General features: G+C 40.0%; 1 protein-coding gene across 1 annotated transcript in view; it reads left to right on the top strand.

Moving 5' to 3' along the window:
- The window catches only part of HACD4 (3-hydroxyacyl-CoA dehydratase 4), an 807,943-nt gene extending 799,416 nt beyond the window's left edge, over nt 1-8,527 (top strand). The window contains exon 7 of the transcript XR_009541605.1: nt 8,435-8,527. The gene's annotated coding sequence lies outside the window, so the exon portion shown is untranslated. The remainder of the gene's footprint in view (nt 1-8,434) is intronic.
- The last annotated feature ends 5,896 nt before the right edge of the window (nt 8,528-14,423 follow it).

The following is a 14,423-nucleotide window of genomic DNA, read 5'->3' as shown; positions in this document are numbered from 1 at the left end:
GCTTCAGTGTGAGATTTTGTCTGTATAGCTTTGCTTCCACCATTTGTCCTAAGGTTCTATCCGTCCGTTTTTAAAAAAAATTTTTTTCTTAATAATAATTTTTTAATTTAATAACTTTATTATATTTTACTCTATTTTATTTTACTTTATCTTTTCTTTCTTTTTTTCCTTCCTTCCCTCCTTCCTTCCTTCCTCCCACCATCCCTCCCTCCCTCCCTCCTTCCTCTTTCTTTCTTTTTTTCTTCCTTCCTTCCTTCCTTGCTTCCTTCCTTTCCTTCTTTCTTCCTAATTCTAATAATTCTTTCTCTCCACTTTTTCTCCCTTTTATTCTGAGCCGTGTGGATGAAAGGCTCTTGGTGCTGCAGCCAGGAGTCAGTGCTGTGCCTCTGAGGTGGGAGAGCCAACTTAAGGACACTGGTCCACAAGAGACCTCCCAGCTCCATATAATATCAAATTGGGAAAATCTCCCAGAGATCTCCATCTCAACACCAGCACTTAGCTTCACTCAACGACCAGCAAGCTACAGTGCTGGACACCCTACGCCAAACAACTAGCAAGACAGGAACACAACCCCACCCATTAGCAGAGAGGCTGCCCAAAATCATAATAAGTCCACAGACACCCCAAAACACACCACCAGACCTGGCCACCAGACAGACAAGATCCAGCCTCATCCACCAGAACACAGGTACTAGTCCTCACCACCAGGAAGCCTACACAACCCACTGAACCAATCTTAGCCACTGGGGACAGACCCCCAAAACAATGGGAACTACGAACCTGCAGCCTGCAAAAAGGAGGCCCCAAACACAGTAAGATAAGCAAAATGAGAAGACAGAAAAACACACAGCAGATGAAGGAGCAAGATAAAAACCCACCAGACATAACAAATGAAAAGGAAATAGGCAGTCTACCTGAAAAAGAATTCAGAATAATGATAGTAACGATGATCCAAAATCTTGGAAATAGAACAGAGAAAATGCAAGAAACATTTAACAAGGACCTAGAAGAACTAAAGATGAAACAAACAAAGATGAACAACACAATAAATGAAATGAAAAATACTCTAGATGGGATCAAAAGCAGAATAACTGAGGCAGAAGAACGGATAAGTGACCTGGAAGATAAAATAGTGGAAATAACTACTGCAGAGCAGAATTAAGAAAAAAGAATGAAAAGAACTGAGAACAGTCTCAGAGACCTCTGGGACATTAAACGCACCAACATTCAAATTATAGGGGTTCCAGAAGAAGAAGAGAAAAAGAAAGGGACTGAGAAAATATTTGAAGAGATTATAGTTGAATACCTCCCTAATATGGGAAAGGAAATAGTTAAGTCCAGGAAGCACAGAGAGTCCCATACAGGATAAATCCAAGGAGAAATACGCCAAGACACGTATTAATCAAACTGTCAAAATTAAATACAAAGAAAACATATTAAAAGCAGCAAGGGAAAAACAACAAATAACACACAAGGGAATCCCCATAAGGGTAACAGCTGATCTTTCAGCAGAAACTCTGCAAGCCAGAAGGAACTGGCAGGACATATTTAAAGTGATGAAGGAGAAAAACCTGCAACCAAGATTACTCTACCCACAAGGATCTCATTCAGATTTGATGGCGAAATTAAAACCTTTACAGCCAAACAAAAGTAGAGAGTTCAGCACCACCAAACCATATTTACAACAACTGCTAAAGGAACTTCTCTAGGCATGAAACACAACAGAAGGAGAAGACCTACAATAACAAACCCAAAACAATTTAGAAAATGGGAATAGGAACATACATATCGATAATTACCTTAAATGTAAATGGACTAAATGCTCCCACCAAAAGACACAGATTGGCTGAATGGATACAAAAACAAGACCCATATATTTGCTGTCTACAAGAGACCCACTTCAGACCTAGAGACACATACAGACTGAAAGTAAGGGGATGGAAAAAGATATTGCATGCAAATGGAAACCAAAAGAAAGCTGGAGTAGCAATTCTCATATCAGACAAAATAGACTTTAAAATAAAGACTATAACAAGAGACAAAGAAGAACACTACATAATGATCAAGGGATCAATACAAGAAGAAGATATAACAATTGTAAATATTTATGCACCCAACATAGGAGCATAATACATAAGGCAAATACTAACAGCCATAAAAGGGGAAATCGACAGTAACACATTCATAGTAGGGGACTTTAATACCCCACTTTCACCAATGGACAGATCATCCAAAATGAAAATAAATAAGGAAACACAAGCTTTAAATGATACATTAAACAAGACGGACTTAATTGATATTTATAGGACACTCCATCCAAAAACAACAGAATACACATTTTTCTCAAGTGCTCATGGAACATTCTCCAGGATAGATCATATCTTGGGTCACAAATCAAGCCTTGGTAAATTGAAGAAAATTTAAATTGTATCAAGTATCTTTTCTGACCACAACGCCTTGAGACTAGATATCAATTACAGGAAACGATCTGTAAAAAATACAAACACATGGAGGCTAAACAATACACTACTTAATAACGAAGTGATCACTTAAGAAATCAAAGAGGAAACAAAAAAATACCTAGAAACAAATAACAATGGACTTCCGGGAAGATGGCGGAAGAGTAAGACGCGGAGATCACCTTCCTCTCCACAGATACACCAGAAATACATCTACACGTGGAACAACTCCTCCGGAGCACCTACTGAACGCTGGCAGAAGACCTCAGACCTCCCAAAAGGCAAGGAACCCCCCACGTACCTGGTTAGGGCAAAAGAAAAAACTAAACAGAGACAAAAGGATAGGGACGGGTCCTGCACCAGCGGGAGAGAGCTGTGAAGGAGGAAAAGTGTCCACACACTAGGAAGCTCCTTCGCGGGTGGAGACTTCGGGAGGCGGAGTGGGGGAGCTTGGGAGCCGCGGAGGAGAGCACAGCAACAGGGGTGCGGAGGGCAAAGCGGACAGATTCCAGCGCAGAGGATCGGGGCCGACCGGCACTCACCAGCCGAGAGGCTTGTCTGCTCGCCCGCCGGGGGGGGTGGGGCTGGGAGCTGAGGCTCCGGCTTTTGTCGGAGTGCCGGGACAGGACTGAAGTTGGCGGCGTGAACACAGCCTGCAGGGCGTTGGTGCGCCGCGGCTGGCCGGGAGAGAGTCCGGGGAGGGGTCTGGACCTGCCGAAGAGGCAAGAGACTTTTACGTCCCTCTTTGTTTCCTGGTGCACGAGGCGGGGATTAAGAACGCTGCTTGAGAGAGCTCCAGGGACGGGCGCGAGCCGCGGCTAAGACTGCGGAGCCCAGAGACGGACATGGGACGCTAAGGCCGCTGCTGCCGCAGCCAGGAGGCCTGTGTGCGAACACAGGTCACTAGCCACACACCCTTCCGGGGAGCCTGTGCAGCCCGCCACTGCCAGGGTCCCGGGATCCGGGGACGGCTCCCCCGGGAGAGCGCTCGGCTCGCCTCAGGCTGCAGCGTCACGCCGGCCTCTGCCGCTGCAGGCCCGCCCCGCACTCCGTGACCCTCCCTACCCCCTGGCCTGGGTGAGCCAGAGCCTCCGAATCAGCGGCTCCTTTAACCCTGTCCTGTCTGAGCAAAGAACAGACGCCCTCCGGCGACCTACACGCACAGGCGGGGCCAAATCTAAAGCTGAGCCCCTGGGAACTGTGAGAACAAAGAAGAGAAAGGGAAATCTCTCCCAGCAGCCTCAGAAGCAGCGGATTAAAGCTCCACAATCAACTTGATATACCCTGCATCTGTGGAATACTTGAATAGACAACGAATCATCCCAAATTAAGGAGCCCTGTGGATGAAAGGCTCTTGGTGCTGCAGCCAGGAGTCAGTGCTGTGCCTCTGAGGTGGGAGAGCCAACTTCAGGACACTGGTCCACAAGAGACCTCCCAGCTGCACATAATATCAAGAGCAAAAATCTCGGAGAGATCTCCATCTCAACGCCAGCACCCAGCTTCACTCAACGACCAGCAAGCTACAGTGCTGGACATCCTATGCCAAACAACTAGCAAGACAGGAACACAACCCCACCCATTAGCAGAGAGGCTGCCCAAAATCATAATAAGTCTACAGACACCCCAAAACACACCACCAGACGTGGACCTGCCCACCAGAAAGACAAGATCCAGCCTCATCCACCAGAACACAGGCACTAGTACCCTCCACCAGGAAGCCTACACAACGCACTGAACCAACCTTAGCCACTGGGGACAGACACAAAAAACAACAGGAACTACGAACCTTCAGCCTGCAAAAAAGGAGACCCCAAACACAGTAAGATAAGCAAAATGAGAAGACAGAAAAACACACAGCAGATGAAGGAGCAAGATAAAAACCCACCAGACCTAACAAATGAAGAGGAAATAGGCAGTCTACCTGAAAAAGAATTCAGAATAATGATAGTAAGGTTGATCCGAAATCTTGGAGATAGAATGGACAATAGAATGGACAAATTGCAAGAATCAGTTAACAAGGACCTAGAAGAACTAAAGATGAAACAAGCAACAATGAACAACACAATAAATGAAATTAAAAGTACTCTAGATGGGATCAATAGCAGAATAACTGAGGCAGAAGAACGGATAAGTGACCTGGAAGATAAAATAGTGGAAATAAGTACTGCAGAGCAGAATAAAGAAAAAAGAATGAAAAGAACTGAGGACAGTCTCAGAGACCTCTGGGACAACATTAAACGCACCAACATTCGAATTATAGGGGTTCCAGAAGAAGAAGAGAAAAAGAAAGGGACTGAGAAAATATTTGAAGAGATTATAGTTGAAAACTTCCCTAATATGGGAAAGGAAATAGTTAATCAAGTCCAGGAAGCACAGAGAGTCCCATACAGGAAAAATCCAAGGAGAAATACGCCAAGACACATATTAATCAAACTGTCAAAAATTAAATACAAAGAAAACATATTAAAAGCAGCAAGGGAAAAACAACAAATAACACACAAGGGAATCCCCATAAGGGTAACAGCTGATCTTTCAGCAGAAACTCTGCAAGCCAGAAGGGAGTGGCAGGACATATTGCAAGTGATGAAGGAGAAAAACCTGCAACCAAGATTACTCTACCCAGCAAGGATCTCATTCAGATTTGATGGAGAAATTAAAACCTTTACAGACAAGCAAAAGCTGAGAGAGTTCAGCACCACCAAACCAGCTCTACAACAACTGCTAAAGGAACTTCTCTAGGCAAGAAACACAAAAGAAGGAAAGGACCTACAATAACGAACCCAAAACAATTAAGAAAATGGGAATAGGAACACACATATCAATAATTACCTTAAATGTAAATGGAATAAATGCTCCCACCAAAAGACACAGATTGGCTGAATGGATACAAAAACAAGACCCATATATTTGCTGTCTACAAGAGACCCACTTCAGACCTAGAGACACATACAGACAAAGTAAGGGGATGGAAAAAGGTATTTCATGCAAATGGAAACCAGAAGAAAGCTGGAGTAGCAATTCTCATATCAGACAAAATAGACTTTAAAACAAAGACTATTAGAAGAGACAAAGAAGGACACTACATAATGATCAAGGGATTGATCCAAGAGAAAGATATAACAATTGTAAATATTTATGCACCCAACATAGGTGCACCTCAATACATAAGGCAAATACTGACAACCATAAAAGGGGAAATCGACAGTAACACATTCATAGTAGGGGACTTTAACACCCCACTTTCACCAATGGACAGATCATCCAAAATGAAAATAAATAAGGAAACACAAGCTTTAAATGATACATTAAACGAGATGGAGTTAATTGATATTTATAGGACATTCCATCCAAAAACAACAGAATACACATTTTTCTCAAGTGCTCATGGAACATTCTCCAGGATAGATCATATCTTGGGCCACAAATCAAGCCTTGGTAAATTTAAGAAAATTGAAATTGTATCAAGTATCTTTTCTGACCACAATGCCATGAGACTAGATATCAATTACAGGAAAAGATCTGTAAAAAATACAAACACATGGAGGCTAAACAATACACTACTTAATAATGAAGTGATCACTGAAGAAATCAAAGAGGAAATCAAAAAATACCTAGAAACAAATGACAATGGAGACACAACGACCCAAAACCTGTGGGATGCAGCAAAAGCAGTTCTAAGGGGGAAGTTTATAGCAATACAAGCCCACCTTAAGAAGCAGGAAACATCTCGAATAAACAACCTAACCTTGCACCTCAAGCAATTGGAGAAAGAAGAACAAAAAAACCCCAAAGCTAGCAGAAGGAAAGAAATCATAAAAATCAGATCAGAAATAAATGAAAAAGAAATGAAGGAAACAATAGCAAAGATCAATAAAACTAAAAGCTGGTTCTTTGAGAAGATAAACAAAATAGATAAACCACTAGCCAGACTCATCAAGAAAAAAAGGGAGAAGACTCAAATCAATAGAATTAGAAATGAAAAAGGAGAGGTAACAACTGACACTGCAGAAATAAAAGAGATCATGAGAGATTACTACAAGCAACTCTATGCCAATAAAATGGACAATCTGGAAGAAATGGACAAATTCTTAGAAATGCACAACCTGCCAAGACTGAATCAGGAAGAAATAGAAACTATGAACAGACCAATCACAAGCACTGAAATTGAAACTGTGATTAAAAATCTTCCAAGAAAGAAAAGCCCAGGACCAGATGGCTTCACAGGCGAATTCTATCAAACATTTAGAGAAGAGCTAACACCTATCCTTCTGAAACTCTTCCAAAATATAGCAGAGGGAGGAAAACTCCCAAACTCCTTCTACGAGGCCACCATCACCCTGATACCAAATAACAATGGAGACACAACGACCCAAAACCTATGGGATGCAGCAAAAGCAGTTCTAAGGGGGAAGTTTATAGCAATACAAGCCCACCTTAACACGCAGGAAACATATCGAATAAAATACCTTTATGCAGAAAATTATAAGACACTAACGAAAGAAATTAAAGATGATACAAACAGATGGAGAGATATACCATGTTCGTGGATTGGAGAAATCAACATTGTGAAAATGACTCTACCACCCAAAGCAATCTATAGATTCAATGCAATCCCTATCAAACTACCACTGGCATTTTTCACAGAACTAGAACAAAAAATTTCACAATTTGTATGGAAACACAAAAGACCCCGAATAGCCAAAGCAATCTTGAGAACGAAAAACGGAGCTGAAGCAATCAGGCTCCCTGACTTCAGACTATACTACAAAGCTACAGTAATCAAGACAGTATGGTACTGGCACAGAAACAGAAACAGAGATCAATGGAACAGGATAGAAAGCCCGAGATAAACCCGTGCTCATATGGTCACCTTATCTTTGATAAAGGAGGCAGGAATGTACAGTGGAGAAAGGACAGCCTCTTCAATAAGTGGTGCTGGGAAAACTGGACAGCTACATGTAAAAGTATGAGATTAGATCACTCCCTAACACCATGCACGAAAATAAGCTCAAAATGGATTAAAGACCTAAATGTAAGGCCAGAAACTATCAACCTCTTAGAGGAAAACATAGGCAGAACACTCTATGACATAAATCACAGCAAGATCCTTTCTGACCCACCTCCTAGAGAAATGGAAATAAAAACAAAAATAAACACATGGCACCTAATGAAACTTCAAAGCTTTTGCACAGCAAAGGAAACCATAAACAAGACCAAAAGACAACCCTCAGAATGGGAGAAAATATTTGCAAATGAAGCAACTGACAAAGGATTAATCTCCAAAATTTACAAGCAGCTCATGCAGCTCAATAACAAAAAAACAAACAACCCAATCCAAAAATGGGCAGAAGACCTAAACAGACATTTCTCCAAAGAAGATATACAGACTACCGACAAACACACGAAAGAATGCTCAACATCATTAATCATTAGAGAAATGCAAATCAAAACTACAATGAGATATCATCTCACACCAGTCAGAATGGCCATCATCAAAAAATCTACAAACAATAAATGCTGGAGAGGGTGTGGAGAAAAGAGAACACTCTTGCACTGCTGGTGGGAATGTGAATTGGTTCAGCCACTATGGAGAACAGTATGAAGGTTCCTTAAAAAACTACAAATAGAACTACCACATGACCCAGCAATCCCACTACTGGGCATATACCCTGAGAAAACCAAAATTCAAAAAGAGTCATGTACCAAAATGTTCACTGCAGCTCTATTTACAATAGCCCGAGATGGAAACAACCTAAGTGCCCATCATCGGATGAATGGATAAAGAAGATGGGGCACATATATACAATGGAATATTACTCAGCCATAAAAAGAAACGAAATTGAGCTATTTGTAATGAGATGGATAGACCTAGAGTCTGTCACACAGAGTGAAGTAAGTCAGAAAGAAAAAGACAAATACCGTATGCTAACACATATATATGGAATTTAAGAAAAAAAAAGTCATGAAGAACCTAGGGGTAAGACAGGAATAAAGACGCAGACCTACTGGAGAATGGACTTGAGGTTATGGGGAGGGGGAAGGGTGAGCTGTGACAGGGCGAGAGAGAGTCATGGACATATACACACTAACAAACGTAGTAAGGTAGATAGCTAGTGGGAAGCAGCCGCATGGCACAGGGATATTGGCTCGGTGCTTTGTGACAGCCTGGAGGGGTGGGATAGGGAGGGTGGGAGGGAGGGAGACGCAAGAGGGAAGACATATGGGAACATATGTATATGTATAACTGATTCACTTTGTTATAAAGCAGAAACTAACACACCATTGTAAAGCAATTATACCTCAATAAAGATGTTAAAAAAAAGATGTTAAAAAAAATAAAAAGAAAGACAATTAAAAAAAAATTCTAAATCATTTTTGAAATAAAGGGCTATAATGATTCTATTGTTAATACAAGGATCTGTTTAAAAATTCTAAGTCATTTTTGAAATAAAGGGCTATAATGATTTAAAAAAAAAAATCTTCCAAGAAACAAAAGCCCAGGACCAGATGGCTTCACAGGCGAATTCTGTCAAACATTTAGAGAAGAGCTAACACCTATCCTTCTCAAACTCTTCCAAAATATAGCAGAGGGAGGAACACTCCCAAATTCATTCTACAAGGCCACCATCACCCTGATACCAAAACCAGACAAGGATGTCACAAAGAAAGAAAACTACAGGCCAATATCCCTGATGAACATAGATGCAAAAATCCTCAACAAAATACTAGCAAACAGAATCCAACAGCACATTAAAAGGATCATACACCATGATCAAGTGGGGTTTATTCCAGGAATGCAAGGATTCTTCAGTATACGCAAATCAATCAATGTGATAAACCATATTAACAAATTGAAGGAGAAAAACCATATGATCATCTCAATAGAAGCAGAGAAAGCTTTTGACAAAATTCAACACCCATTTATGATAAAAACCCTGCAGAAAGTAGGCATAGAGGGAACTTTCCTCAACATAATAAAGGGCATATATGACAAGCCCACAGCCAACATCATCCTCAATGGTGAAAAACTGAAAGCATTTCCACTAAGATCAGGAACAAGACAAGGTTGCCCACTCTCACCACTCTTATTCAACATAGTTTTGGAAGTTTTAGCCACAGCAATCAGAGAAGAAAAGGAAATAAAAGGAATCCAAATCGGAAAAGAAGAAGTGAAGCTGTCACTGTTTGCAGATGACATGATACTATACATAGAGAATCCTAAAGATGCTACCAGAAAACTACTAGAGCTAATCAATGAATTCGGTAAAGCAGCAGGATACAAAATTAATGCACAGAAATCTCTTGCATTCCTATATACTAATGATGAAAAAATCTGAAAGTGAAATCAAGAAAACACTCCCATTTACCATTGCAACAAAAAGAATAAAATATCTAGGAATAAACCTACCTAAGGAGACAAAATGCCTTTATGCAGAAAATTATAACACTGACGAAAGAAATTAAAGATGATACAAACAGATGAAGAGATATACCATGTTCGTGGATTGGAAAAATCAACATTGTGAAAATGACTCTACCACCCAAAGCAATCTATAGATTCAATGCAATCCCTATCAAACTACCACTGGCATTTTTCACAGAACTAGAACAAAAAATTTCACAATTTGTATGGAAACACAAAAGACCCCGAATAGCCAAAGCAATCTTGAGAACGAAAAACGGAGCTGAAGCAATCAGGCTCCCTGACTTCAGACTATACTACAAAGCTACAGTAATCAAGACAGTATGGTACTGGCACAGAAACAGAAACAGAGATCAATGGAACAGGATAGAAAGCCCGAGATAAACCCGTGCTCATATGGTCACCTTATCTTTGATAAAGGAGGCAGGAATGTACAGTGGAGAAAGGACAGCCTCTTCAATAAGTGGTGCTGGGAAAACTGGACAGCTACATGTAAAAGTATGAGATTAGATCACTCCCTAACACCATACACGAAAATAAGTTCAAAATGGATTAAAGACCTAAATGTAAGGCCAGAAACTATCAACCTCTTAGAGGAAAACATAGGCAGAACACTCTATGACATAAATCACAGCAAGATCCTTTCTGACCCACCTCCTAGAGAAATGGAAATAAAAACAAAAATAAACACATGGCACCTAATGAAACTTCAAAGCTTTTGCACAGCAAAGGAAACCATAAACAAGACCAAAAGACAACCCTCAGAATGGGAGAAAATATTTGCAAATGAAGCAACTGACAAAGGATTAATCTCCAAAATTTACAAGCAGCTCATGCAGCTCAATAACAAAAAAACAAACAACCCAATCCAAAAATGGGCAGAAGACCTAAACAGACATTTCTCCAAAGAAGATATACAGACTACCGACAAACACACGAAAGAATGCTCAACATCATTAATCATTAGAGAAATGCAAATCAAAACTACAATGAGATATCATCTCACACCAGTCAGAATGGCCATCATCAAAAAATCTACAAACAATAAATGCTGGAGAGGGTGTGGAGAAAAGAGAACACTCTTGCACTGCTGGTGGGAATGTGAATTGGTTCAGCCACTATGGAGAACAGTATGAAGGTTCCTTAAAAAACTACAAATAGAACTACCACATGACCCAGCAATCCCACTACTGGGCATATACCCTGAGAAAACCAAAATTCAAAAAGAGTCATGTACCAAAATGTTCACTGCAGCTCTATTTACAATAGCCCGAGATGGAAACAACCTAAGTGCCCATCATCGGATGAATGGATAAAGAAGATGGGGCACATATATACAATGGAATATTACTCAGCCATAAAAAGAAACGAAATTGAGCTATTTGTAATGAGATGGATAGACCTAGAGTCTGTCACACAGAGTGAAGTAAGTCAGAAAGAAAAAGACAAATACCGTATGCTAACACATATATATGGAATTTAAGAAAAAAAAAGTCATGAAGAACCTAGGGGTAAGACAGGAATAAAGACGCAGACCTACTGGAGAATGGACTTGAGGTTATGGGGAGGGGGAAGGGTGAGCTGTGACAGGGCGAGAGAGAGTCATGGACATATACACACTAACAAACGTAGTAAGGTAGATAGCTAGTGGGAAGCAGCCGCATGGCACAGGGATATTGGCTCGGTGCTTTGTGACAGCCTGGAGGGGTGGGATAGGGAGGGTGGGAGGGAGGGAGACGCAAGAGGGAAGACATATGGGAACATATGTATATGTATAACTGATTCACTTTGTTATAAAGCAGAAACTAACACACCATTGTAAAGCAATTATACCTCAATAAAGATGTTAAAAAAAAGATGTTAAAAAAAATAAAAAGAAAGACAATTAAAAAAAAATTCTAAATCATTTTTGAAATAAAGGGCTATAATGATTCTATTGTTAATACAAGGATCTGTTTAAAAATTCTAAGTCATTTTTGAAATAAAGGGCTATAATGATTTAAAAAAAAAAATCTTCCAAGAAACAAAAGCCCAGGACCAGATGGCTTCACAGGCGAATTCTGTCAAACATTTAGAGAAGAGCTAACACCTATCCTTCTCAAACTCTTCCAAAATATAGCAGAGGGAGGAACACTCCCAAATTCATTCTACAAGGCCACCATCACCCTGATACCAAAACCAGACAAGGATGTCACAAAGAAAGAAAACTACAGGCCAATATCCCTGATGAACATAGATGCAAAAATCCTCAACAAAATACTAGCAAACAGAATCCAACAGCACATTAAAAGGATCATACACCATGATCAAGTGGGGTTTATTCCAGGAATGCAAGGATTCTTCAGTATACGCAAATCAATCAATGTGATAAACCATATTAACAAATTGAAGGAGAAAAACCATATGATCATCTCAATAGAAGCAGAGAAAGCTTTTGACAAAATTCAACACCCATTTATGATAAAAACCCTGCAGAAAGTAGGCATAGAGGGAACTTTCCTCAACATAATAAAGGGCATATATGACAAGCCCACAGCCAACATCATCCTCAATGGTGAAAAACTGAAAGCATTTCCACTAAGATCAGGAACAAGACAAGGTTGCCCACTCTCACCACTCTTATTCAACATAGTTTTGGAAGTTTTAGCCACAGCAATCAGAGAAGAAAAGGAAATAAAAGGAATCCAAATCGGAAAAGAAGAAGTGAAGCTGTCACTGTTTGCAGATGACATGATACTATACATAGAGAATCCTAAAGATGCTACCAGAAAACTACTAGAGCTAATCAATGAATTCGGTAAAGCAGCAGGATACAAAATTAATGCACAGAAATCTCTTGCATTCCTATATACTAATGATGAAAAAATCTGAAAGTGAAATCAAGAAAACACTCCCATTTACCATTGCAACAAAAAGAATAAAATATCTAGGAATAAACCTACCTAAGGAGACAAAATGCCTTTATGCAGAAAATTATAACACTGACGAAAGAAATTAAAGATGATACAAACAGATGAAGAGATATACCATGTTCGTGGATTGGAAAAATCAACATTGTGAAAATGACTCTACCACCCAAAGCAATCTATAGATTCAATGCAATCCCTATCAAACTACCACTGGCATTTTTCACAGAACTAGAACAAAAAATTTCACAATTTGTATGGAAACACAAAAGACCCCGAATAGCCAAAGCAATCTTGAGAACGAAAAACGGAGCTGAAGCAATCAGGCTCCCTGACTTCAGACTATACTACAAAGCTACAGTAATCAAGACAGTATGGTACTGGCACAGAAACAGAAACAGAGATCAATGGAACAGGATAGAAAGCCCGAGATAAACCCGTGCTCATATGGTCACCTTATCTTTGATAAAGGAGGCAGGAATGTACAGTGGAGAAAGGACAGCCTCTTCAATAAGTGGTGCTGGGAAAACTGGACAGCTACATGTAAAAGTATGAGATTAGATCACTCCCTAACACCATACACGAAAATAAGTTCAAAATGGATTAAAGACCTAAATGTAAGGCCAGAAACTATCAACCTCTTAGAGGAAAACATAGGCAGAACACTCTATGACATAAATCACAGCAAGATCCTTTCTGACCCACCTCCTAGAGAAATGGAAATAAAAACAAAAATAAACACATGGCACCTAATGAAACTTCAAAGCTTTTGCACAGCAAAGGAAACCATAAACAAGACCAAAAGACAACCCTCAGAATGGGAGAAAATATTTGCAAATGAAGCAACTGACAAAGGATTAATCTCCAAAATTTACAAGCAGCTCATGCAGCTCAATAACAAAAAAACAAACAACCCAATCCAAAAATGGGCAGAAGACCTAAACAGACATTTCTCCAAAGAAGATATACAGACTACCGACAAACACACGAAAGAATGCTCAACATCATTAATCATTAGAGAAATGCAAATCAAAACTACAATGAGATATCATCTCACACCAGTCAGAATGGCCATCATCAAAAAATCTACAAACAATAAATGCTGGAGAGGGTGTGGAGAAAAGAGAACACTCTTGCACTGCTGGTGGGAATGTGAATTGGTTCAGCCACTATGGAGAACAGTATGAAGGTTCCTTAAAAAACTACAAATAGAACTACCACATGACCCAGCAATCCCACTACTGGGCATATACCCTGAGAAAACCAAAATTCAAAAAGAGTCATGTACCAAAATGTTCACTGCAGCTCTATTTACAATAGCCCGAGATGGAAACAACCTAAGTGCCCATCATCGGATGAATGGATAAAGAAGATGGGGCACATATATACAATGGAATATTACTCAGCCATAAAAAGAAACGAAATTGAGCTATTTGTAATGAGATGGATAGACCTAGAGTCTGTCACACAGAGTGAAGTAAGTCAGAAAGAAAAAGACAAATACCGTATGCTAACACATATATATGGAATTTAAGAAAAAAAAAGTCATGAAGAACCTAGGGGTAAGACAGGAATAAAGACGCAGACCTACTGGAGAATGGACTTGAGGTTATGGGGAGGGGGAAGGGTGAGCTG

Source organism: Lagenorhynchus albirostris, chromosome 7 (assembly GCF_949774975.1).
Source record: "Lagenorhynchus albirostris chromosome 7, mLagAlb1.1, whole genome shotgun sequence".
Taxonomy (NCBI): domain Eukaryota; kingdom Metazoa; phylum Chordata; class Mammalia; order Artiodactyla; family Delphinidae; genus Lagenorhynchus; species Lagenorhynchus albirostris.
This window is presented reverse-complemented; position numbering and strand designations above follow the sequence as displayed.